Below are 24,529 nucleotides of genomic sequence, written 5' to 3' on the forward strand. Positions count from 1 at the left end.
AATTTCATAGAGAGACTCGCACTGAGACAGTAACAATGAGAGAATTGGACAATAAAAACTACTCACGGGAAAGTAAAGCCAGCAACAGAACGAAAGCAATCGCCGACCTCATCCTCCTGGCAATGTGTGGTGACTGGTTCCAGCAAGAACTCACTGAGCAAACCCACTCCCAGACTGTTGTATTGCGCTCCCAGTGGCCGGCAGCTAAATACCTGGGAGATGGGGGCGAGGTTAAAGACGCCACCCATTGCTTCCCTGATAGAAGCGGTTTCTGGATCCACGTCACTTCTTCCACATCACCAACAGAATGGACTCACATCTGGACTGTAAATTAAATCCCTTTATTCCTCACTCTTTCACAGGGGATGTAAATCTTTGAGATTGAATTACATTATCAGGATCTAATGACACGGCCAGTTTGTGCTTTTACATCTCCCGCTATCTATCCATGCAACTGTACCAATAAAGTATCCCCTATAATCTGAATTGATATCACTCTATGTAACCGAGTGCGGTAGATGGGTAATGTGATTCTATTTACAGTGTACTTGGCTGAAGCTACATTTTGTTCTGGAGATGAGATCATACTCCTCACATTATACAATTGTCTCTCACTGCATTTCACTAACTGCCCCTGAGTCTGTGACTCTAAGACAGCCGTTTGTAAATTTAGCTGTAAAATAAGTCTGCTTGTCTGATGATTAAGGAGTGAGTTGACGAAGACACATAAGAAAGTGGGGGCCGCCCGCTTCAGACCAGCGTTTTATGAGAGAAGCTGGTGAATCAGAATCGATAATGTGATCAGCAAACCTTGACATCCAAATCCTTGCCGCTAACTTTAATAGCGACCGAATGTGTAACAGACACGGGTAACAGGAACACGGTGTATCAGGACATAGTGGTATCTTACAGAATATCACAGGAATAAATGCTTCATCTCCAGCAGAAACAGAGATCACAATCTGGGCCTTTCACCACCCACTGGTAGCCGGGCTATGAGAGGGCTTGTTCAGGGATCCAAATCAGTTCAAGTTACACCGCACCCTGCGCGGCTACTGATCACGAATAATGGAGACATGTGTTTAGACCAGGCTCAAAATTCTGTGAGAATATTAAAGAAGTGCAGCTGGCACTTCTCTGTGAGAATATTCAAGGCAATTCAACCTGTTTTAGTTACTTTGCGAATCCCACTCATCTCATTACAGTGTGGGGTGAGGACATTAAACGTCTCTCCAGCACTTCATGCTGTACTGAATAAATCGATTGAAAGATTTAGAATGGTCTTTATTTGGAAATAGTTTTCATTAGGTACCGTGTGGATCAATTCATTATTTTCAGATCCTGTTTTGTAATATTGTGAGCATGCAATTTACGTAAAATCATTCTTGAGATGTTATACTATGGAAAATGTTTCTTATTTTAAAAGTTCGACTGAATAATGTAATATTTAAATAGTTAAATACCATATTTCTCTCATTCTTGTTCACGCTAATCTGACCCGCACAATATTTGGCAGTAACCCAACCGACTGCCGTCAGCGAGCCTCGAACACCAGTGTCATTTTCAGGAAGCATCTGGGGTTCTGTGCACTCCATCAAAGGCCAGTTTTCTCACTACTGACCGCATGCCTGGAAGCCAACTTCAAAACATTTACATTGACAAAAGACCTATTTATATACACATCTACCCAATAACAGAACTGGTGTTAAGTTAAATTTTTTCGTTGTGTAAATGTGTGTAACTGTTCACATATTGCAGGAAAGGAAATATATGCAAAGTCTCAGACACCATGTCAGTCGCAGCAGTCAGCTGGATTATCAGTACTGCACATAACCCTGTAATAGATAGATAGATAGACCGATAGATAGATAGATAGATAGATAGATAGATAGATAGATAGATAGATAGATATATAGATAGATAGATAGATAGATAGATAGATAGATAGATAGATAGATAGATAGATAGATAGATAGATAGAGAGAGAGAGAGATAGATAAACAGATAAACAGAGAGATAGAAAGAGGGACCCCACAAAGATCAGTGCTGGGTCCACTATTGTTCACAACTTATATTAACAATTTAGATTGAATGACGGAACAGGCTCGCTGAACCATATGGCCTATTCCTGCTCCCAATTCTTATGTTCTTATGTTGTGATTTCCGAGGAAATATGGACATAAGATACTCAATCTCTCCTGATAGAACAGCCCCCCGCCCCCGCCGCCGTCCCAGGAATCAGATCAGTCTGATGAACCTTAGATGCACTCCGTCCAAGGCAAGTATATCCTTCCTTAGATAAGTAGAACAAAACTGTACACGATACACCAGGTGTAGTCTCAGCAGAGCCCTATATAAGTGCATGAAGGCTTCTTTTTACTAATACTCCAATCCCTTTGCAATAAAATGTTGCTTTCCATTTGCTTTCCTAATTGCTCACTTTGGCTCCATGTTAGCTTTCTGTGATTCGTGCACAAGGCCATCCAGGTCTTTCTGAATAAGAACATTACCCAGTTTCTCAGCATTCAAAAAATATTCTGCATCTCTATTTGTCCTACCAAGGTGCGGAACTTCACACTTCTCCTATTATACTCAATCTGCCATGTTCATGCCCACTCACTTAACCTGTCAATATCCCTTTGCAGCCTCCTTACTTCTTCCTCACTGTTTACTGTCCCACCTACCTTTGTATTGTAAATTACGCTAATTTAAGTCATCTTTCTATACACGTGTAGAAGCTCTAACAATCTGTTTGTAGATTTTTGATAGCTTATTTAATTTTATATTTTCTCCCATATTATCAGTTGCATGTGCATCTTTTGCAGAATTCCAAAATCTTCCCAATTTTCGGGCTTACTACTCTTTTTGTCAACATTCCATGGCTGTTAATTTAATCTAATACTATCTTTAACTTCCCTTGTTAGCCACGGTTGCACCATTGTTCCTGTGAGGTTTTTATTCATTGTGGAAGTTTATCTAATCTGACGGCTCTGTATGATGAGCTGAAGGTGAATTTGCAATAATAATTTTGCTAATTCCGCCCTTGATACTTCCTGATCATCTGCACCTCTTGTGGTTTGTTCTAAAAAATCCTCTGGGTAAACGTTCAAACAAGTTATTGTAGTGGGTGTTATGAATCATGTTTAAAGTAAGCTCTGGAGCTTGCAGTAGATGTCTTTTATCAGAAGGTGGCGACAGTGATCATATTGATACATGAGTCATGTGGAGACGGATATTGCTGAGCATTTCAGTCACCGTCCGTTTTGTCAAAACAAGTAAAACAATATAATTAATGCTTCTCAGTCAGTCAAATTTAAAGGGAGCATGTATCCTTAGAAATAATCTGAAGGGCAAATAAAGATTGCATTTTTTTCAATCCACATTTTAAGAAGATTGTCAGCCTCTTGTCGAGGATGCAGAGGAGATTGGTGCAAGGCATGAGGGAGTTCAGTTTTGTGGAGACGAGAGAGGATGGGTTCATTCTTATTATAGCAGGGAATGCTTAGGGGAGAATTAACAGATGTTTTCAAAATTGTGAAGGGGTTTCATTGAGTTGATAGTAAGGTGGGGATTCTATCGGCAGGTCTATCGGTAACCAGAACACAAAGATTAAGATGAATGAAAAAATAAATCCAGACGGGAGATAAGGAGATTTTTTATGCAGCGAGTTGTAATAACCTGGAATGTACTCTCTGAAAGGGTGATGGCAGCAAATTTAATTATAACTTTCAAATAGGGAAATCAATATATATTTGAAAAGGAAAGATGATCTGGTGTAATAAAGAGAGAGACAGTGTCGAGGATAATATAAACAGTGACAATGCCTGGCGTATTATAAAAAGAGACAGGGTGTCGTGTGACATAAACTGAGACAGTGTCTACTGGAATATAAACAGAGACAGGGTCTAGTGTAATACAAACAAAGACAGGGTCTAGTGTAATATAAACAGGGATAGTGTCAGAAGGAATATAAACAAAGATAGTGTCTGGTGTAATGTAAACAGAGACATGGTCTAGTGTAATATAAACAGAGACAGGGTCTAGTGTAATATAAACATAGAGAGGGTCTAATGTAGTATAAACAGAGACAGTGTCTAGTATTTTATAAAAAGAGACAAGGTCTAGTGTATTATAAACAGAGACAGCGTCTAGTGTAATATAAACAGGGATAGTGTCTGGAAGAATATAAACAGCGACTGGGTCTTGTGTGATATGAACAGAGACAGGGTCCAGTGTAATATAAATAGAGACAGGGTCTAGTTTAATATAAAGACGGATAGTGTCAGAAAGAATATAAAAAGAGGCAGTGTCTGGTGTAATATAAACAGAGACATGGTCTAGTGTAATATAAACATAGACAGGATCTAGTGTAATACAAACAGAGACAGGGTCTAGTGTAATATAAACAGGGATAGTGTCAGAAAGAATATAAACAGATGCAATGTCTGGTGTAATATAAACAGAGACATGGTCTAGTGTAATATAAACAGAGACAGGGTCTAGTTTAATATAAACAGAGATATAGGGTCGAGTCCAATATAAACAGGGATAGTGTTAAGAAGAATATAGACAGAGACAGTGCCTAGTGTAATATAAACAGAGACAGGGTCTAGTGTATTATAAACAGAGACAGGGTGTAGTGTAATATAAACAGGGATAGTGTCTAGTATATTATAAAAAGAGACAAGGTCTAGTGTATTATAAACAGAGACAGCGTCTAGTGTAATATAAACAGGGATAGTGTCTGGAAGAATATAAACAGCGACAGGGTCTTGTGTGATATGAACAGAGACAGGGTCCAGTGTAATATAAATAGAGACAGGGTCTAGTTTAATATAAAGACGGATAGTGTCAGAAAGAATATAAAAAGAGGCAGTGTCTGGTGTAATATAAACAGAGACATGGTCTAGTGTAATATAAACATAGACAGGGTCTAGTGTAATACAAACAGAGACAGGGTCTAGTGTAATATAAACAGGGATAGTGTCAGAAAGAATATAAACAGAGGCAATGTCTGGTGTAATATAAACAGAGACATGGTCTAGTGTAATATAAACAGAGACAGGGTCTAGTTTAATATAAGCAGAGATATAGGGTCGAGTCCAATATAAACAGGGATAGTGTTAAGAAGAATATAGACAGAGACAGTGCCTAGTGTAATATAAACAGAGACAGGGTCTAGTGTATTATAAACAGAGACAAGGTGTAGTGTAATATAAACAGGGATAGTGTCTGGAAGAATATAAACAAAGACAGGGTCTAGTGTAATATAAACAGAGACAGGGTCTTGTGTAATGCAAACAGAGACAGGGTCTAGTGTAATATAAACAGGGATAGTGTCAGAAAGAATATAAACAGAGGCAGTGTCTGGTGTAATATAAACAGCGACATGGTCTAGTGTAATAAAAACAGAGACAGGGTCTTGTTTAATATAAACAGAGACTGGTTCGAGTCCAATATAAACAGGGATAGTGTTAAGAAGAATATAGACAGAGTCAGTGTCTAGTGTAATATGAAGAGAGACAGGGTCTAGTGTAAAATAAACAGAGACAGGATCCAGTTTAATATAAACAGAGACAGGGTCCAATATAATATGAACTGGAAGAGGGTCTAGTGTAATGTAAACAGAGGCAAGGTCTAGTTTAATATAAACAGAGACAGTGTCTAGTACAAAATAAACAGAGACAGGGTCTAGTGTAATATAAACAGAGACAGAGTCTAGTGTAATATAAACAGGGATAGTGTCTGGAAGAATATAAACAGAGACAGTGTCTAGTGTAATATAAACAGAGACAGGGTCTAGTTTAATATAAACAGAAACAGGGTCCAGTGTAATTTAAACAGAGACAGGGTCTAGTAGAATATAAACAGAGACAGGGTCTAGACTAATATAAACAGAGACAGTCTCTAGTGTTATATGAACTGGGAGCGGGTCTAACGTAATGTAAACAGAGGCAGGGTCTAGTATAATATAAACAGAGACAGGGTCTAGTACAATATAAACAGAGACAGGGTCTAGTGTAATATAAACTGGGACAGGGTCTAGTGTAATAGAAACAGAGACAGGGTCCAGTGTAATAAAAACAGAGACAGTGTCTACTGTAATATAAACAGAGACAGGGTGTAGACTAATATAACAGAGACAGTGTCTAGTGTAATATAAACTGGGACAGAGTTGAGTGTAATATAAACAGAGACAGGGTCTAGTACAATATAAGCAGAGACAGGGACACGGGTAATATAAACAGAGACAGCGTCTCGTGTAATATTAACAGGGACAGGGTCTTAAGAGAGACAGGTTCTAGTGTAATATTAGATAGAAGTACAGATAGATGGATAGAAGTACGAATCGACGGTCGGACGGACAGACGAATGGACCGACCGACCGAATGACAGACAGATAGACAGTCAGACAGACATGAAGATTCGCATGGCTGGAATGTTACTATCAAATTATTCCAGGCATTCTATATGTTTAAATTACTCTGGACCCTGTTTAATTATAACTACATCTGATCATCTCTCTTTTCGGATTGCACAAGGCCCTGTCTCAGTTATTACTGCACTAGTCTCGGGATCAATTTTATTTCTGTGGATACTGTCTCAGTTACACTGCACTAGACCCTGTCTCTGTTTATATTATTCTCGGCTCTGTATCAGTTATCACAGTACTGGACCCTGCGTTATATTACATTAGACCCATTCTCAGTTACTACTGAACTAGACGCTGTCTCTGTTTATATGACCGTACACCATGTTTTTGTCAATATTTCACTAGTTCCTGTCTCTCTTTATATTACACTCGACATGTCTCAGTTTATATTGCACTAGAAAATGTCAATGTTTCTACTAAAGAGCTCATGTATTAGTTAGTATTAGAGCACGTTATTCTTTGTTATATTATGTTGGACCCTGTCACTATTTATATTATACTATCCCCTGTCTCTTTATAATAGATTGGTCCTGTCTCTGGTTATATTACACTAGACCCTGTCTCTGTTTATATTACACTCGACCCTGTCTCTGTTTATATTATACTAGACTCTGTATTTTTTACATTACACTAGACACGGTCTCTGTTTATATTACACTAGACACTGTCTCTGTTTATATTACACTAGACCCTGTATTTTTTATATTACACTAGACATTGTCTCTGTTTATATTACACTAGAGCCTTTATTTTCTATATTACACTAGACACTGTCTCTGTTTATATTACACTAGGCCCTGTCTCTGTTTATATTACACTAGACGCTGTGTCTTTTTATTTTACACTGGTCCCTGTCATTGTAGATATTACACTATATCATCTCTCTGTCTATGTTACACTTGGACGTGTCTCGGTTATTACTGCACTAGACCCTGGGGTATAGATGTGTCTATATAGGTTAAATCGAGCAATCCATTTGGCTGAGGGTCAGACGTCGCACTGATGTAGCTATGGCGACCAAATCACGTTGATGACGTTGCTTTGTTGTAAACAATTACGTCACCCATTGTTTACGTGTTGCTGACGTGATGATGTCAAACAGGTAAACACGAAATGCAATATACAGGAAGTTGCACTGACAAAATCAATTTTCTGCGATAGTGATGTCACACTGTGCCATCAAACATTCCCAGGGCAGGTACAGCGCGGGCCTATGCAAAGAAAAGCTCCGTCGATGCTGTCCCATCAAACACTCCCAGCTCAGGTACAGCACGAGTCGAAAAACAATAAAGCTCCCTCTACACCGTCACATCAAACACTCCCAGGGCAGGTACAGCACGGTTTAGATAGAGAGTAAATCTTGCTCTACACCGTCCCATCAAACTCTCCCAGGGCAGGTACAGCTCTGGTCTATGCAGAGTAAAGCTCCCTCCACACTGTCCCAGCAAAGACTCCCAGGGCAGGTACAGCACGGGTAAGCTATGGAGTAAAGCACCCTCTACACCGTCCCATCAAACTCTTCCAGAGCAGGTACATCACTCGTCTATGCAGAGCAAAGCTCCATCGAAACAGTCCCATTAAACACTCACAGGGCAGGTACAGCACGGAGTTAGATGCAGAGTAAAGTTCCCGCTACAGAGTCACATCAAACACCCAAGATCATTGAGTTCACACGACATATTTTATTATAAAGCTGCCTCTCCGCACACCCACCAATTTGGTTTGAGGCCTGGAAATAGACCTTAGAGAACATTTTTGTTAGACATTGACTTCTTATTGTGAGGTAAAAATAATGACGCATTCTTTAGAGGCAAGTCAAAATGTGGGGATAGTAGAGAGAGGCAGAGAGGGAGGGGATACAGAGAATTGCCACGAATACATTTGAGCTGTTACTATATACGGTGACTAGAATCTTGCCCCATTCTGGCCGCAGATAACATCGTTGATTTGTTCACCAATAACTGAAAAAAATATCACAAACATCAATTGTTGCTGGAATCCGTTGAGACATTAGCGTTTCTTTATCTGTTTATTTCTATTCTGTCGTTCACTATTCTAATCTGGGTCTTCTATTTCTGCGTTTATTTACATAAACACCTCACAGGTTTCCATGAAGTGTTCATGGCAGCAAAAGCAGATCCACAAAGTCATTTATTGATTAGTTTTAACTCACAGCACGGGTTTATTTTATGAATATTGGTAGTTGGTACAAAGAAATGGAAATATCTCCAGCTGTGACATCGGTTTTTGGTTTGTTCAATTAGAAGAGATGTGATTTATATCAAAGGGAACATATTAAAATTAATAATTCAATTCTGAAAATTCTGCTACCAATGTCAATGGAACCTCGCTGAACAGATCAGTAATTCACTGAATGTCCATTTAGCTTAAGAATCCAGCCACTTAAACTAAACAAGTTAAAACAGCGACCAGAGGAGTCACCCATTGCAACGTGTATTTTAAATGTTGACGTTTAGAAATAACTTTCACGACTTTCACGTCCTCAGAATGTCCAAAAGTGCTTTATAATGAAGTATGTTTGAAGTGTAGTCACTTTTATAATGTAGGAAACATGGAGTCAAATTGCACACAGCAAGCTCCCACAAACATAATGTGATAATAACCACAGAATCTGTGCTTTAGCGATGCTGGTTAATGGATAAATATGTGTAATGGACTTCGGGGTGAACTCCCCTGCTATTTAAAATAGTGCCATTCAATCTCTTACATCCAACTGTGAGTGAAGACTCAGCAGATGTAACGTCTCATCCGAAAGACTGCTCCACCGTCAATATAGCCCCCCCTCCCCTTCTCCTTCGGTACTGGTACCGGGAGTGCCAGCCGAGATTAGGTGCTCAGCCTCTGGAGAGGGGTTGAGAACCCACAGCCTTCTCACTCAGAGGTGAGAGTGATCCCATTGTACCGGGGCTTTAGCACGTCACAGCTTAATTTTGTAGACTTTGTCATTTAGTTCAGAGTGTCCAAAATTTAGTGCCTGAGACGAGTCTTACACAATCGGTTTAATTCCCGGGGATAATGCTCTTATCTTGCCTGGGATGATATTCTGGCACTGTTGTAAAATGGGATCAAATCTTAGCGACTCCTCATCTGGATGTTCATGAGGTGCATCAGTAGAACAGCTGGAAACTGGGACGGTGCTCCTTATATCCGAGAATGTTAAGGCAGATTTAATAGTGGCGATCAAAATTATGAGGAGTTTTAATCAAGTAAATAGTTAGAAACCTTTACCACTGGTAGGACGGACAGTAACCACAAGCCAGAGATTTAAAATGTATTACTGCACTAGACCCTGTCTCTGCTGAGATTACAATCGACCCTGTCCCTGCTTACATTGCACTAGACCCTGTCTCTGTTTATATTACACGAGACCCTGTCCCTATTTTCATTACACGAGACCCTGTCTCTATTTATATTACAGTCGCTTAAACAAAGGGGACTACAGTGGGATGATGGCAGAGTTGTCTAAAGTACACTGGAAAGGCAGACTAAACGGTGGCACAATTGAGGAACAGTGGAGGACTTTTAAGGAGCTATTTCATAATGCTCAACAAAAATATATTCCAGTGAAAATTAAGGGCGGTAAGAGAAGGGATAACCAGCCGTGGATAACCAAGGAAATAAAGGAGAGTATCAAATTAAAAACCAATGCGTGTAAGGTGGCCAATGTTAGTGGGAAACTAGAAGATTGCGAAAATTTTAATCGACAGCAAAGAATGATTAAGAGAGCAATAAAGAAAGGAAAGGTAGATTACGAAAGTAAATTTGTGCAACACATAAAAACAGATAGTAAAAGCTTTTACCGATATATAAAACGGAAAAGAATGACTAAAGTAAATGTTGGTCCCTCAGACGATGAGAAGGTGGATTTAATAATGGGAAATGTGGAAATGGCTGAGACCCTAAACAATTATTTTGCTTCGGTCGTCTCAGTGGAAGACACAAAAATCATTGCAGAAATTACTGGTCACGGGAATGTGAGAAGGGAGGACCTTGAGATAATCACTATCACAACGGGGATAGTGCTGGATAGGCTAATGGGACTCAAGGTAGACAAGTCCCCATGTCCTGATAAAATGCATCCCAGGGTATTAAAAGACATGGCGGAAGTTATAGCATATGCATTCGTTATTATCTACCAAAATTCTCTGGACTCTGGTGAGGTCCAGCGGATTGGAAAGCAGCTAATGTAACGCCTCTGTTTAACAAAGGGGGCAGACAAAAGGCAAATAACTATAGGCCGGTTAGTTTAACATCTGTAGTGGGGAAAATGCTTGAAGCTATCATTAAGGAAGAAATAGCGGGACATCTAGATAGGAATAGTGCAATAAAGCAGACGCAACATGGATTCATGAAGGGGAAATCATGTTTAACTAATTTACTGGAATTCTTTGAGGATATAATGAGCATGGTGGATAGAGATATACCGATGAATGTGGTGTATTTAGATTTCCAAAAGGCATTCGATAAGGTGCCACACAAAAGGTTACTGCAGAAGATAAAGGTACGTGGGGTCAGAGGAAATGTATTAGCATGGATAGAGAATTGGCTGGATAACAGAAAGCAGAGAGTCGGGATAAATGGGTCCTTTTCGCGTTGGAAACCGGTGGTTAGTGGTGTGCCACAGGGATCGGTGCTGGGACCACAACTGTTTACAATATACATAGATGACCTGGAAGAGGGGACAGATTCAATCAAGTTAGTCAGACATGACCTTCCCTTAACAAATCCGCGCGGACTGTTCCTGATTAATCCATGTCTTTCCAAATGAAGATTTTTCCTGTCATTCAGGATTTTTCCAAAACAAATTCCCACCACTGAGGTTAGGCTGACAGGCCTTTAATAAATCGATCCATCCTTGCTCCCTTTTTAAACAAAGGTTAAACATTAGAGGTCCTCCAGTCCTCTGGCACCACACCTGTAGCCAGTGCGGATTGGAAAATGATGGTCAGAGCCTCTGCTATTTCCTCTTTTGCTTCTCTTAACAGCCTGAAATACATTTCATCTGGGCCTGGGGATTTATCCACTTTCAAAGCTGCTAAGTCCCTTAATACTTCTTCTCTAACTATGTTTACCTCGTCCAATATTTCACACTCCTCCCTCATTGCAAAATCTGCAACGCCCCTCTCTTTTGTGAAAACAAATGCAGGGTATTGATTAAGAATGATAGTCACATCTTCTGCTTCCACACAGATTTCCTTTGTGGTCTGTAATAGGCCGCATTCTTTCTCTAGTTATCCTCTTAAGGTATTTATAATGTCTACCTGTCCTGAAACCTTCATGGGTCTGTGGATATGCACTCCTAGGTCTCTTTATTCATCTACACTTCTCAGTAATCTACGATTCATTATGTATTCCCTTGCCTTGTTAGCCCTCCCCAAATGCAAGACCTCACACTACCGCGGATTGAAGTCCACTTGCTACTATTCTGCCCACCTGATCAGTCCATTGCTATCTTCCTGCAGTCTAGAGCTTTCTTCTTCATTATCAACCACAAGGCCAATTTGTGTGTCATCTGCATACTTCCTAATCATACCCTATAGATTCAAGTCCAAATTATTGATAAAAAAGGGACCTGGTAGTGAGCCCTATGGATTCCCCACTGGAGACAGCCTTCCAGTCTCAAAAACACCCATCAACCATTAACCTTTGCTTCCTGACTCTGAGCCAATTTTGGATCCAACTTGCCACTTTGCCTTGTATCCCAATTGCTTATAATTTTGTGACCAGTCTGCCTTGTGGGACTTTATCAAAATAGTTGCTAGAATTCATATACGCTACATCAAATGCACTGCCCTCATTAAATTTTTTGAGGGGATATACAGGAGAGTCAATCGGTAGACAGACCCGACTTTCCCTTAACAAATCCATGCTGAATGTCCTTGATTAATCCGTGTCTTCCCAAATGAAGATTTATCCTATCCCTCAAAATTTTGTCCAAAAATGTTCCCACCAACGAGCTGAGGCTCTCCCCAGCTTGTAGAGGAACTAGGTCCCAGCTTTGTTCAGGTGCAACCCGACTGGCTTGTCCAGGTCCCACCGCCCCCAGAAACAGTCGCAATACCACATAAATTTAAAGTCTTCCCTCCTGCATCGTCTCAAGCCACATATTCACCTGCTCGATCCTCCTATTTCTATACTCACTAGCACGTGGTACTGGGAGTAATCTGGCGATTACTACTTTTGAGGTCCTGTTTTTTAGTCTCCTTCCCAGCTCCCTTAAAACTGCCTGAAGGACGTCATCCCTCTTTCGACCTTTGTCATTGCTGACAATATAGACCACGACTTCTGGCTATTCACACCCCTCCCCCCGGTTCCCTCACAATGTCCTGCAACCTTTTAACGACAAACCTTGACCCTGGCACCAGGGAGGCAATGACTATCTTGGAGTCACGTCTGCAGCCGCCAAACGTCCTTATTACTAGGGGGATCAAGGTGTATGGCGAGAACGCAGGAATGGGGTACTGAAGTTGCATGTTCAGCTATTAACTCATTGAATGGCGGTGCAGGCTAGAAGGGCCGAATGGCCTAGTCCTGCAACTATTTTCTATGTTTCTATGTCTGTCTATTCCCCATGTATCAAGTGACCTACCACTATTGCTCTTCCACTCTTCTTCCTTCCCTTCTGTGCAGCTGAGCCAAACATGGTTCCGTGGACTTGGCACTGGCTTCACTCCCCAGAGCAACCATCGTGCTCCTCATTAACCTGAACTGAAAAGCGGTTAATGAGTCAGGGGATTCCTGTCCTACATGTCAGTTCCTCCTTGCCTGTCTGACGATCTTCCATTCCCTCTATGCCTGCACAATTTAAACTGCTGGGTGACTACCTCCTGAAATGTGGTGTCCTCAAAGCTCTCAGCTTCACGGATAGACTGCATTGACGCTAGCAACCGGTCAAGCTGCGAAACCCGGAGCTCAAAATGCACCCTTATGATATGGAATCGATATGGGTAGAGCTGCAGAACACCAAATGGCAATACACGTTAGTGGGAGTTTTGTACAGACATATAAACCGTAGTAGTGATGTTGGGGAGGGCATCTTACAGGTAATTAGGGAGCTGGCGACACTTCCCGCAACGTGGTCATCCAGATGTTCCCACATGGCCCAGTATGTGTATTCCATGGGACTTTGCTGCCTGACCAGGATGTACATTCCATGGGACTGAGCTGCCTGCCCAGGATGCGCATTCCATGGGACTGAGCTGCCTGCCCAGGATGTGCATTCCGTGGGACTGAGCTTCCCTGCCCAGTATGTACATTCCATGGGACTGAGCTGCCTGCCCAGGATGTGCATTCCATGGGACTGAGCTGCCTGCCCAGGATGTGCATTCCATGGGACTGAGCTGCCTGCCCAAGATATACATTCTCTACAGACAGTTCTAGTTTCTCTGGAACATTTTTTCCTCTCTTGCTCATCCTAAGCTGTATAATTAGTCCACTCCACTGCTCTGCCTCATAACCCTGCAAATCTTTGCAACTCAAATATTTATCTCTTTTGCACTTAAAGAGTGAATCTGCCTCCACCACCCTTACAGGCAGTGCGTTCCAGGCCATAACATTTCGCTACTGAATGTTTTTCGCTCGTGTGGCATCTGGTTCATTTGCCAATCATCTTAAATAAGTGTCCTCTGGCTACCGAGCCGTCTGACACTGAAAATGTTTTCCCTCATTAAGAGGGTTGGTGGGCTGGAGGAGGTTACAGAGATCGGGAGTGGCGAGGTCTTGGCGGGATTTGAACAAGAGGAGGAGAATTTTAAAGGCTGAAGCTACCCGCCGTCTCCCCCAGTGCAGAATGTGGCTCTCTATTAACAGGAAGGATTTTTGTTTCACAACTAAAGATGCATAATGAGGGGAAATCAATCTGTGTATCTTTAACTAACAGCGAAATGGAAAGAGAGAAATGAATGGCCTTTAAACACCTGGTTATCGACCCCCGAAACTGTAAATTATTTCTCATTATATAACCATACAAATTTACAGCACGGAAGGAGGCCATTTAGGCCCATCTTGTTTGTGCAGACTGATAGAGAGCTATCCATTCTAATCCCACTTTCCAGCTCTTAGTCCGTAGCCTTGTAGCTTACAGAGGCGTGAGTTCGGGGCCATTGGGCAGCGCGGGCCAGACCACACAGTGATAAGTGTGCACACTAGGTCCGTGCAGCAGAGCACATCTAGGATAACCCTTGCCACTGGAATAAGACCTAGCTCTGTCAAGCCCGCGTGGCGGCTGGTGTGTAACGGCCAGCACACGTTAAAAAAATCCATGCACAAGCATCTTCCACCCGTCAGGATGTAGTTTGGAACATGGAATATTAGGTCCTTCATTGAAACATCTGTGAACTCATCCTTCTTTTTGGCGTGGAAGCAAGTCATCCTCGTTTCGACGCACTGCCAATGATGATACTTTGTATCGGGTGAGTATGCAATGTGTTGTGTGAGTACAGATTGACATTTGTCCGTATATGTTGTTTTGTGTGGGGACACCTTGTATTGTGTGAAGTCACGATATATTGTGTGAGTAGAACTTGTGTTGCATGAGTACAGCTTGTGTTGCGTGACTACATCTTGTATTGTGGGAGTGCACCATGTATTTATAAGTAAAGCTTTTATTGTGTGAGTACACCTTGTATTGTGTGAGTACTGACTTTGTTGCATAAATACAGCTTATATATTGTGAGTACTGATATTATGGTGTGAGTTCACATTTTATATCGTGTGAGTATAGTTTTTATGGTGTGAGCACACGTTTTATCGTGTAAGTACATCTTGTATTGTGAAAGTAAAGCTTTTGTTGTATGTGTACACCTTGTATTGTATGAGCACCCCTTTTACTGTATGTGTACATATTTTATTATGTGAGTACACCTTGGGGTTGTGTGCGTAAACCTTGTAATGTGTATGTACACCTTGTATTGTGTGAGAATAGTTTGTATTGCGTAATTTCAGCTTGTATTGTATAAGTACACCATGTATTATGTGAGTAAACCTTTGTCTCTGATCGGGAGGAGCATCAGTTGGAGGAGGTAGAGGGAGCGGGAGGATCGAGGCGGATAAAAGTACTGCAGCAGATCGGGAGGAAGAGCAGTCGCAGGAACAGCTGCTGTAGCGTCAAAAATCAAAAAGCAAAATAGAATTAAAAAGAAATCGAAGAGTAATGTCACAGCCAAGCGGGTAAGTTTTTGGCTGGTTGATTGGTAAGCATTTTTTCTTTTTTTTTTCTTTTCTTATCAGTAGGAAACCTTTGGCATTGTTGCCAAATTATGTTAATCTAAAGGTTAAGTCATGGCAGGAGAGCCCAGAGCCGTGTCCTGCTCCTCCTGTGGTATGTGGGAAGTCAGGGACACTGGCTACTATGTGTGCGTGAAGTGTGTCGAGCTGCAGCTCCTGTCAGGTCGCATTGAGGCACTGGAGCTGTGCATGGATTCACTCTGGAGCATCCGCGATGCTGAAGATGTCTTGGATAGCATGTTTAGTGAGTTGGTCACACAGCAGGTAAAGGTGACACAGACAGATAGGGAATGGGTGACCATCAGGAAGAGCAGGGGAAGGAAGGTAGGGCAGATATACAGTTTTGGATACTGCTGAGGATGGTGGCTCATCAGGGAAAGGGAGCAGCAGCTAAGTTCATGGCAGCAGGGGTAACTGTGCTGCGCAGGTGGGCTGGAAAAAGAGTGGAAGGTATATAGTGAGAGGAGATTCTATTAAAAGGGGAAGAGATAGGCGTTTCTGCGGCCGCAAACGAGACTCCAGAGTGGTATGTTGCCTCCCTGGTGCAAGGGTCAAGGGTGTCTTGGAGCGGGTGCAGGGCATTGTGGAGGGGGAGGGTGAACAGCCAACTATCGTGGTGCATGTAGGTACCAACAATATAGGTAAAAAACTGGATGACATTCTACAAGATGAATTTCGGGAGCTAGGAGTTAAATTTAAAAGTCGGGCCTCAAAGGTAGAATCTCAGGATTGCAATCAGTGCCACGTGCTATTCAGAGTTGGAACAGCAGGATAGTTCAAATGAATACGTGGCTTGAGGTTTGGGGCAAGGGGGAGGTATTCAAATTCCTGGGACATTGGAACAGGTTCTGTGGGAGATGGGACCAGTACAAACCGGATGGTCTGCACCTGGGCAGGACCGGGACCGAGGTCCTTGGTGGTGTGTTTGCTAGTGCTGTTGGCGAGTGTTTAAACGAATATGGCAGGCGGATGGGGATCTATGTAGGGAGGCAGAGGGAAGTAAAAAGGCTGCAGAAGCAAAAGATAGGAAGGAGAAAAGTAAGAGTGGAGGGCAGAGGAATCAAAAAGCGGCATATTAAAATATAATTCTAAAAGGACAAAAAGTTTAAAAAAAACAAGCCTGAAGGCTTTGAGTCTCAATGCGAGGAGCATTCATAATAAGGTGGATGAATTAACAGCGCAGATAGCTTTTAACGGATATAATGTAATTGGGAATTTCGGAGACATGGCTCCAGGGTAACCAAGGCTGGGAACACAACATCCATTGGTATTCAATATTCAGGAAGGATAGACAGAAAGGAAAAGCAGGTGGAGTAGCGTTACTGATTAAAGAGGAGATTAACACAATAGTAAGGAAGGCATTACCTTGACTGATGTGGAATCTATATGGATAGAGCTGCGAAACACCAAATGTCAGAAAATGTTTTCGGGAATTATGTACAGACCACCAAACAGTAGTAGTGAGCGTGGGGATGGCAAGAAACAGGAAATTAGGGATGCGTGCAATAAAGGTACAGCAGTTATCATTGATGACTTAAATCTACATATTGTCTGGGTAACCAATCTGGTAGCAGTACTGTGGAGGAGGATTTCCTGGAGTGTATTTGGGATGGTTTTCTGTACCAATATGTCGATGAATCAACTAAAGAGCAGTCCATCCTAGACTGGGTCTTGTGTAATGAGGGTGGATTAATTAGCAATCTTGTCATGCGAGGGGATGGGCGACCATAATATGGTATAATTCTTCATTAAGAAGGATAATGTCACAGTTAATCCAGAGTCTAGTGTCCTGAACTTAAAGAAAGGTAACTTCGATGGTATGAGACATGAATTGGCTAGGATAGAGTGGCGGATTATACTTAAAGGGTTGCTGGTAGATAGGCAATGGCAGACATTTAAAGATCACAGTGATGAACTACAACAATTGTACATCCCTGTCTGGCATTAAAATAAAACGGGGATGGAGGCTCAGCCGTGGTTAACAAGGGGACTTGTGGATATTATTAAATCCAAGGAAGAGGCATATAAATTGGCCAGAAAAAGTAGCAAACATGAGGACTGGAAGAAATTTAGAATTCAGTAGAGAAAGACAAAGGGTTTAATTATGAAGGGTAGTGGGATACCGCAAGTTTCAGTGCTGGGACCCCAACTATTTACAATATATATTAATGATTTAGACGAAGGAATTGAATGTAATATCTCCAACTTTGCAGATAACACTAAGCTGGGTGGCAGTGTGAGCTGTGAGGAGGATACTAAGAGGCTGCAGGTTGAATTCGCCGGATAAGTGAGTGGAAAAATGCATGGCAGATTGAGTAAAATATGGAGAAGTGTGAGCTTATCCACTTTGGTGGCAAACATAGGAAGGCAAATTATTATCTGAATGGTGAAATATTAGTAAAATGGGAGGTGCAACGAAACCTGGGCATCATGGTACATCAGTCATTAAAATAGGCAGGCATGTACAGCAGACAGTAAAGAAAACAAATGGCATGTTGGCCTTCATAGCATGAGGATTTGAGTATGGGAGCAGGACGGTCTTGCTGCAGTTGTACAGGGCCTTGGTGAGACCACACCCTGAGTATTGTGTGCAGTTTTGTCTCCTAATCTGAGAAAGGACCTTCTTGCTTTTGAGGGAGTGAAGCGAAGGTTAACCGGACTGATTCCCGGGATGGCAGGACTGACATATGAAGAAAGGTTGATTCAATTGGCTTATATTCCCTGGAATTTAGGAGAATGAGAGGGGATCTCATCGAAGTATATAAAATTATGACGAGATTGGTCAGGTCGGATGCAGGAACATTGTTCCCGATATTGGGGAAGTCCAGAACCAGGTGTCACATGCTAATGATAAGGGGTAAGCCAAATAGGACCGTGATGAGGAGAAGCTTTTTCACCCAGAATATCGTGAACCTATGGAATTCTCTACCACAGAAAGCTTTTGAGTCCAGTTCGTTGGATATATTCAAAAGGGAGTTAGATTTGACCATTACGGCTAAAGGGATCAGGGGGTATGGAGAGAGGGCAGTAATGGGGTACTGAAATTGCATTATCAGCCCTGATCATATTGAATGGTGGTGCAGTCTCGAAGGTCCGAATGGGCTGCTCCTGCACCTATTTTCTATGGTTTCTATGTTTCTACACATTGTATTGTGTGTGCACACCTTGTATTTTGCGAGGACAATCAGAGTTGCATGAGTACATCTTGTATTGTGTACGTACACGTTGTACTGTGTGAGTAATCCTTGTATTTCGTGAGTACATTTTGTATTTTGTGAGCACTTTGCACTTTGTGAGTACACCTCGCATTTTGTGCGTATGCCTTGTATCATGTGAGTAAACATTGTATCGTGTGAATACATCTTGTATTGTGTGATTACAGCTTGTATTGTGTGATTACACCTTGTATTGTGAATACACCTTGAATTGTGTGATTACATCTTGTATTGTGAATAGACCTTGTATTGTGTGATTACACCTTGTATTGTGTGATTACAACTTGTATTTTGATTACCCTTGTATTGTGAGTGTACAGCTTGTATTGTGTGATTACACTTTGCATTATGTGAATACACCTTGTATTGTGTGATTACACCTTGTATGGTGATTACCCCTTGTATTGTGTGAATACACCTTGTATTGTTAGTGTACACCTTGTATTGCGTGATGACACTTTGCATTATGTGAATACGCCTGTATTGTGTGGGTACACCCCGTAATCTGCCAGTTCACGTTTTATTGTGTGAGAATAACTTGGAATATTTGAGTACACATTGTATTGTGTGAGTACACATTTTATAGAACGAGTACATCTTGTATTGTGCGAGTACATCTTGTATTGTGTGAGTACACCTTGTATTGTGAGAGTACATCTTGTATTGTGTGAATATATATTGTATTGTGGCAGTACACTTTAAAGCATGTGAGTACACATTGTATAAGTACACATTGTATTGTGTTCGCACATCTTCTATTGTGCGAGTACATCTTGTATTGTGTGAATATATTATCTATTGTGTGAGTACAGCTTCTATTGTGTGCGTACATCATGTATTGTGTGAGAATCCATTGTAATGTGTGACTGCAACTTGCATTGTCAGTTTGTGCATCTTGTGTTGTGTGAGTACACCATGTATTTTGTGAGGATACATTGTATTGTGTGATTTCACCTTGTATTGTATGAGTAGTGCTGATATTGTGTGAGTACACCTTGTATTGTCTACCGACACATTATTTTGTATTAGTACAACTTGTATTGTGTGAGCGATCCTTGTAATGGGTAAGTACAACTTCTATTTTCTAAGTACACGTTGTACTGTGTGTGTGCAACTTGGACTATTTTATTGCAAATTGTATATTGAAAGTACGCTTTCTATTATGTGAGTACATGTTTTGTTTATTTGTGCATCTTGTATTCTGTGAGTACACCTAGTATTGTGCGAGTACACCTTTTATTGTGTGGGTACGTCTCATATTCTGGGGTGTAACTTGCATTGTGTGGGTATAACTTCCATTACATAACTACATACGGCAGCATGTGACTGTCACTGTTGCTCTGATTCGTGCCTGTTCTAGATGTCCTTGAGCTGTGATTGGTTCCGCCTCATTAGAAGTGTTGTTCCTTTGCTGCTTCACAGAATTGAACATTCCATATGAGTCAGCCGTACTTAGTTTTGCAAAAACTGCTGGGATATTACTTTAGATGCTAAGCTGGGCCACATGATATCTCGAGCCTTGGGAGTCATATCCCAAGAGTCCGAACAAAATTGTTCCTCCTCCCACAATGAAAATGGAAAGTAAGTGCTGAATTTGTTTGTTCAAATAACTGTAAATAATTGTGAAAACTAATTGTCTACCTGTGGATTTCCAACACATATAAATGAGGACCCTTTGAGCCTGTCATGGAGAATCTGTTTGATTGACTCTCACAAGCAGAGACCATCGCTTCTCATAGAATATGCACGGTCGGATAACTGGTCTACTTTATGCCATTTACTATCCTATTCTCGCAGCTATTGGAGTTCCGGGTGAGTCATTGCACTAAATCATTAAATTGTAAATGATTGTTGAATGAACTTACAGCTGTTACTGACAATTTAAAATGTGACATATTCATCTCCAGTTGTTTGTTAGAAAGTCACTTCGTGAGTGGTATCCTAGTTTTCCATCATTCTTTAATTTATATGTATTGTTTTACACAAGCTGCAGTGGTTGAGTCTCAAATACACACAGTACTCTGCGATTATTGCAAATAGCAAGCATTATGTTCGGCTTGTTCATTGTACTGAATTATATTTTTTAAATAATGTTTTGTTCACTTTTTTAACACCTATGATTGTGTGTGGATAATTCTACATGTGAACATCTGAGGACAAATTTTCAGCAAGATCACCTTAGATAGAATTTTAATATGTGTCATTGTGAAAAAGGTGAAAGTGAGTTGGCAGTCCGTGTTACATCTCTCCCGAATTTTATTTCATTGACTTCAATAGAAATACTAATTGGGATGCTGGAGTTTTGCCAGCGCTCAGAGGACGGGATCGGTGGAGAGTCAGCTATCAAAATAAAAACATTGACAGTGGGTTGGGACCGAGCGCCATGCTACTTTCCCAGATGTCGTGTCTGTAAACTCTCAACAGACCCGCCACGCTGCAGCAGGCGAGGCAATTTAGGTCATTGTGACCTTGTTAAGAGTTTATTAAAAATAATGTTGAGCTGAACTTCCCATTTTGCCAGGTTTTCAATGAGATTCACACGGCTCGGGAAGCAGGACATCGGGCCATCTGTTACCATGAATTCATTTCTTTACCTGCTAGCTACAAATATGTTATAAATACTCCCATCTCACAGCTGTTTGCATTTCAAGATTAAAACGTCATGCTTACTGGGTTTGGGAGGCACATTGAACTTTGTGGACGTTGCACGTCCTTGGAACAATCTCTCATTGGAAGTTTCACCTCATTGGAACAATCTCTCACCATTGATAGATCACTTCTGTCCTCTCAAGGTCATTTGCCATCTATTACATTAGCCTTTGGAAATTTAAGCTTTCTCACTTTGCTCCTCTGAATCACATCACGATTAGCGCCAGCACCATAATCACAATTAACACTAGCAGCACCAACAACAACATCCTTCTCCGCAATCAACTGATGCTGCACAGGAGAGAGGGCATCAGAACTCGGCCACATTGCTGACCAGGACGGGAGGGATGGCCTGACCATGATTTACTTCAGCAGACGCTGTACATCCTGCCTGTCACATAATGCGCTATTTTGACACCACTCCAAAAGAACATCATACAGCGTCGTTACAGTGCCCAAGCCACAGCTTTCACAATCGTTGCCATTGCGGGGGGGTACCGTTATGTTTCAACATTCACACAGCTCAGAGCATCACATCTGAAGATGCGCATAAATCTGTCCAAGAACACAAAGTGATGAAATTACAGGTGTCAATATTTGACAGCACATTAAAAGAAATCTTGTATGATCATTGGCTAAACCACACATGCCTATCCTTGTGTGTTGTTAGTTGGTATAATTGCAACAGGATGAGGGTGAGTATGGGGCGTGGCTAGCGAGATGGAGAAGTTATAATGTAGATAGAGAGGGATAGGTGGATGTGCAAGGAAAGTTGATGTGCGTAAGAATGTGCAGGAAGTGATGGGGCTGTGGTGAGTGGCACAACAGGATAAGGTTGAGAATGGCTTTGCAATAAAGTGTGTGATCCACTTAGATCATGGAAAGATTTTCACCACTGCAGTCTGGTCCTGCTGACGATATCACTGCCTTTGATTCCACTGCAATGTGCAACCGTATTGATTTGGTTTCCTGGGGAGGTCGCCCCTGCCCATAGTAAGTAACGAAAACGTCTCTCTGTGCTGCATAGGAGAGCCTGGGTGAAGCCGTGCACCTTTCTGCAGTGCGTGTCACTGTTTGTAGCAATTCAATGCTGTGGAACTCTCAGAGCACAACTATTAAATTCAATTTCGAAAAGGTCCCTTTCAGGAAACCGTCTGATGAAGCGTCTCCAAATGACGTCATCAGGCCCCCTTCCTTCAAACCGCCCGAGCAATGCTCTGGGCGGGCTTAACAAGCTTAATCAATGGATAATCTTATCTATATAACTGGCTGGAGCCAGCAGCGAGATCGGAACCTGCACGGAGCCACTGAGGTAGGCGAAAATGCGGCCATAAAACGAGCTGCAGGTTCATTATCAGCCGCTTTACACTACCTCTTGAAGTGAAGATGTGCCTGCTTGAAATGATTATGGGTGAAATTCGTCTTGCATGGTAGAGGGAATCAGTAAACAGTTTTACAATTCTCCCGGTTATCTGCCCATTGACATCGAAGGAGAAGAAATTACGACTGAGCATATAACAGGTGGCCTATTCGCTACAGCCCGTCATTAATTGCACCCGTGTGTTCCTTCGGATTTTTATATTCCCGTGTTGCTAAGGACGGAGGCAATTTACAACATCCAGGTGTATATATCGCCCGGTATACGCAGTGCCTGACATTCAGTGTCTAACACCTGAGATTAATTCTTCGGCCCTGACTTTCAATATTGAGGTAGGATTGCAATTTGCAGCTATTACCTAAAACTGGCATCGCTGATCACTTGTCCTTATGGAAGCTGGTCGATTTTCATTTCCAGCTCCAACACCAAGCTGCTCAGTTGGGATCGACCTTTTGTGTTCCATGTTCTACATATCTCAATCAATGCAAGCAGTCTGTTTCTCGCTCCCTTGTCCTATCTTTTCATAATTTGAAACATTTCTATCACATCGTCCCATAATTAGGGTTCTAATCAATTAAAAAACATTTTTGGAAGATTTATTGATATTTGTATCTCATCATGCCAATCAGCATCGCGTGATTTTCTCTCTCTATTCCCTCACTATCCTTCCTATACTGCAATACTTTATACCGTATTCTTAACTAAATCTCGTTAACCATGCTTTCCGTATGCTAACTCCCACCATCCGTTTCATCCATCATGCCCTGTGCTTGCTGACCTACACGAGTTCCTGGTCGAACAACGCTTTGATTTGAACGTTCTCACCGTTGGTCAAATCCTTCCATTGCACCACACCTCCAGACCTTTATAACCTCCTTCAGCCCTACCATCTTGGATCATGAATGCATTCCTTCAATTATGGCCTATCCCCCATCCCCAATGTTCTTCATTCCACCATTGGTGGCCATGCCTTCAGCTCCCTAGTCGTTAAGCTCTGGAATTCTCTCTCGAACCGTGCTATCTCTCTCTCGTCATGAAAGACGCTCCTTAAACCTATCTACCTCTGATCCAGCATTTGGTTATCGTTCCGAATATTTGGCTCAGTATGATGCTCCTGTGAAGCGTCTTGGGACGCTTTACTACATTGAATGCGCAATATAAATGCAATTTCTTGTATTATATAGTTTCATTATTATCTCTTGGCTTTTATTTTCTATTCCACTAGAGATAAAATCTCGGGATTTATCCCCATTTAATTAGTTGCTACAATTATTGGGGATTGCAATCTCCAATATTTTCGTTGTCGTACAGTGTGCATGAAAAGACAACATGGAAAAGTTGCACATGAATAACAGGTGGGTCCCCGTTTGTAAGGAGCATTCGACATGTAAGGGTTGATGTGTAGGTCATTGGTGAGGAATTTATCATTTCTGGTGAAGGGCCTGCAACCGAAGCCAGATTCCTTCTGTGTTCTTTACAGATGCTGATTGAGTTGTTGTGCATTTCCATCTCAATGGTTTATTTTCAGAGCTGCAATATTTGCAGTTTCATTTCAGAGGGTTTTGGTTCATTTTTGTTACCCACTTTTTATTGTTATTTCTCATAATG

Source organism: Pristiophorus japonicus, chromosome 23 (assembly GCF_044704955.1).
Source record: "Pristiophorus japonicus isolate sPriJap1 chromosome 23, sPriJap1.hap1, whole genome shotgun sequence".
Lineage (NCBI taxonomy): Eukaryota > Metazoa > Chordata > Chondrichthyes > Pristiophoridae > Pristiophorus > Pristiophorus japonicus.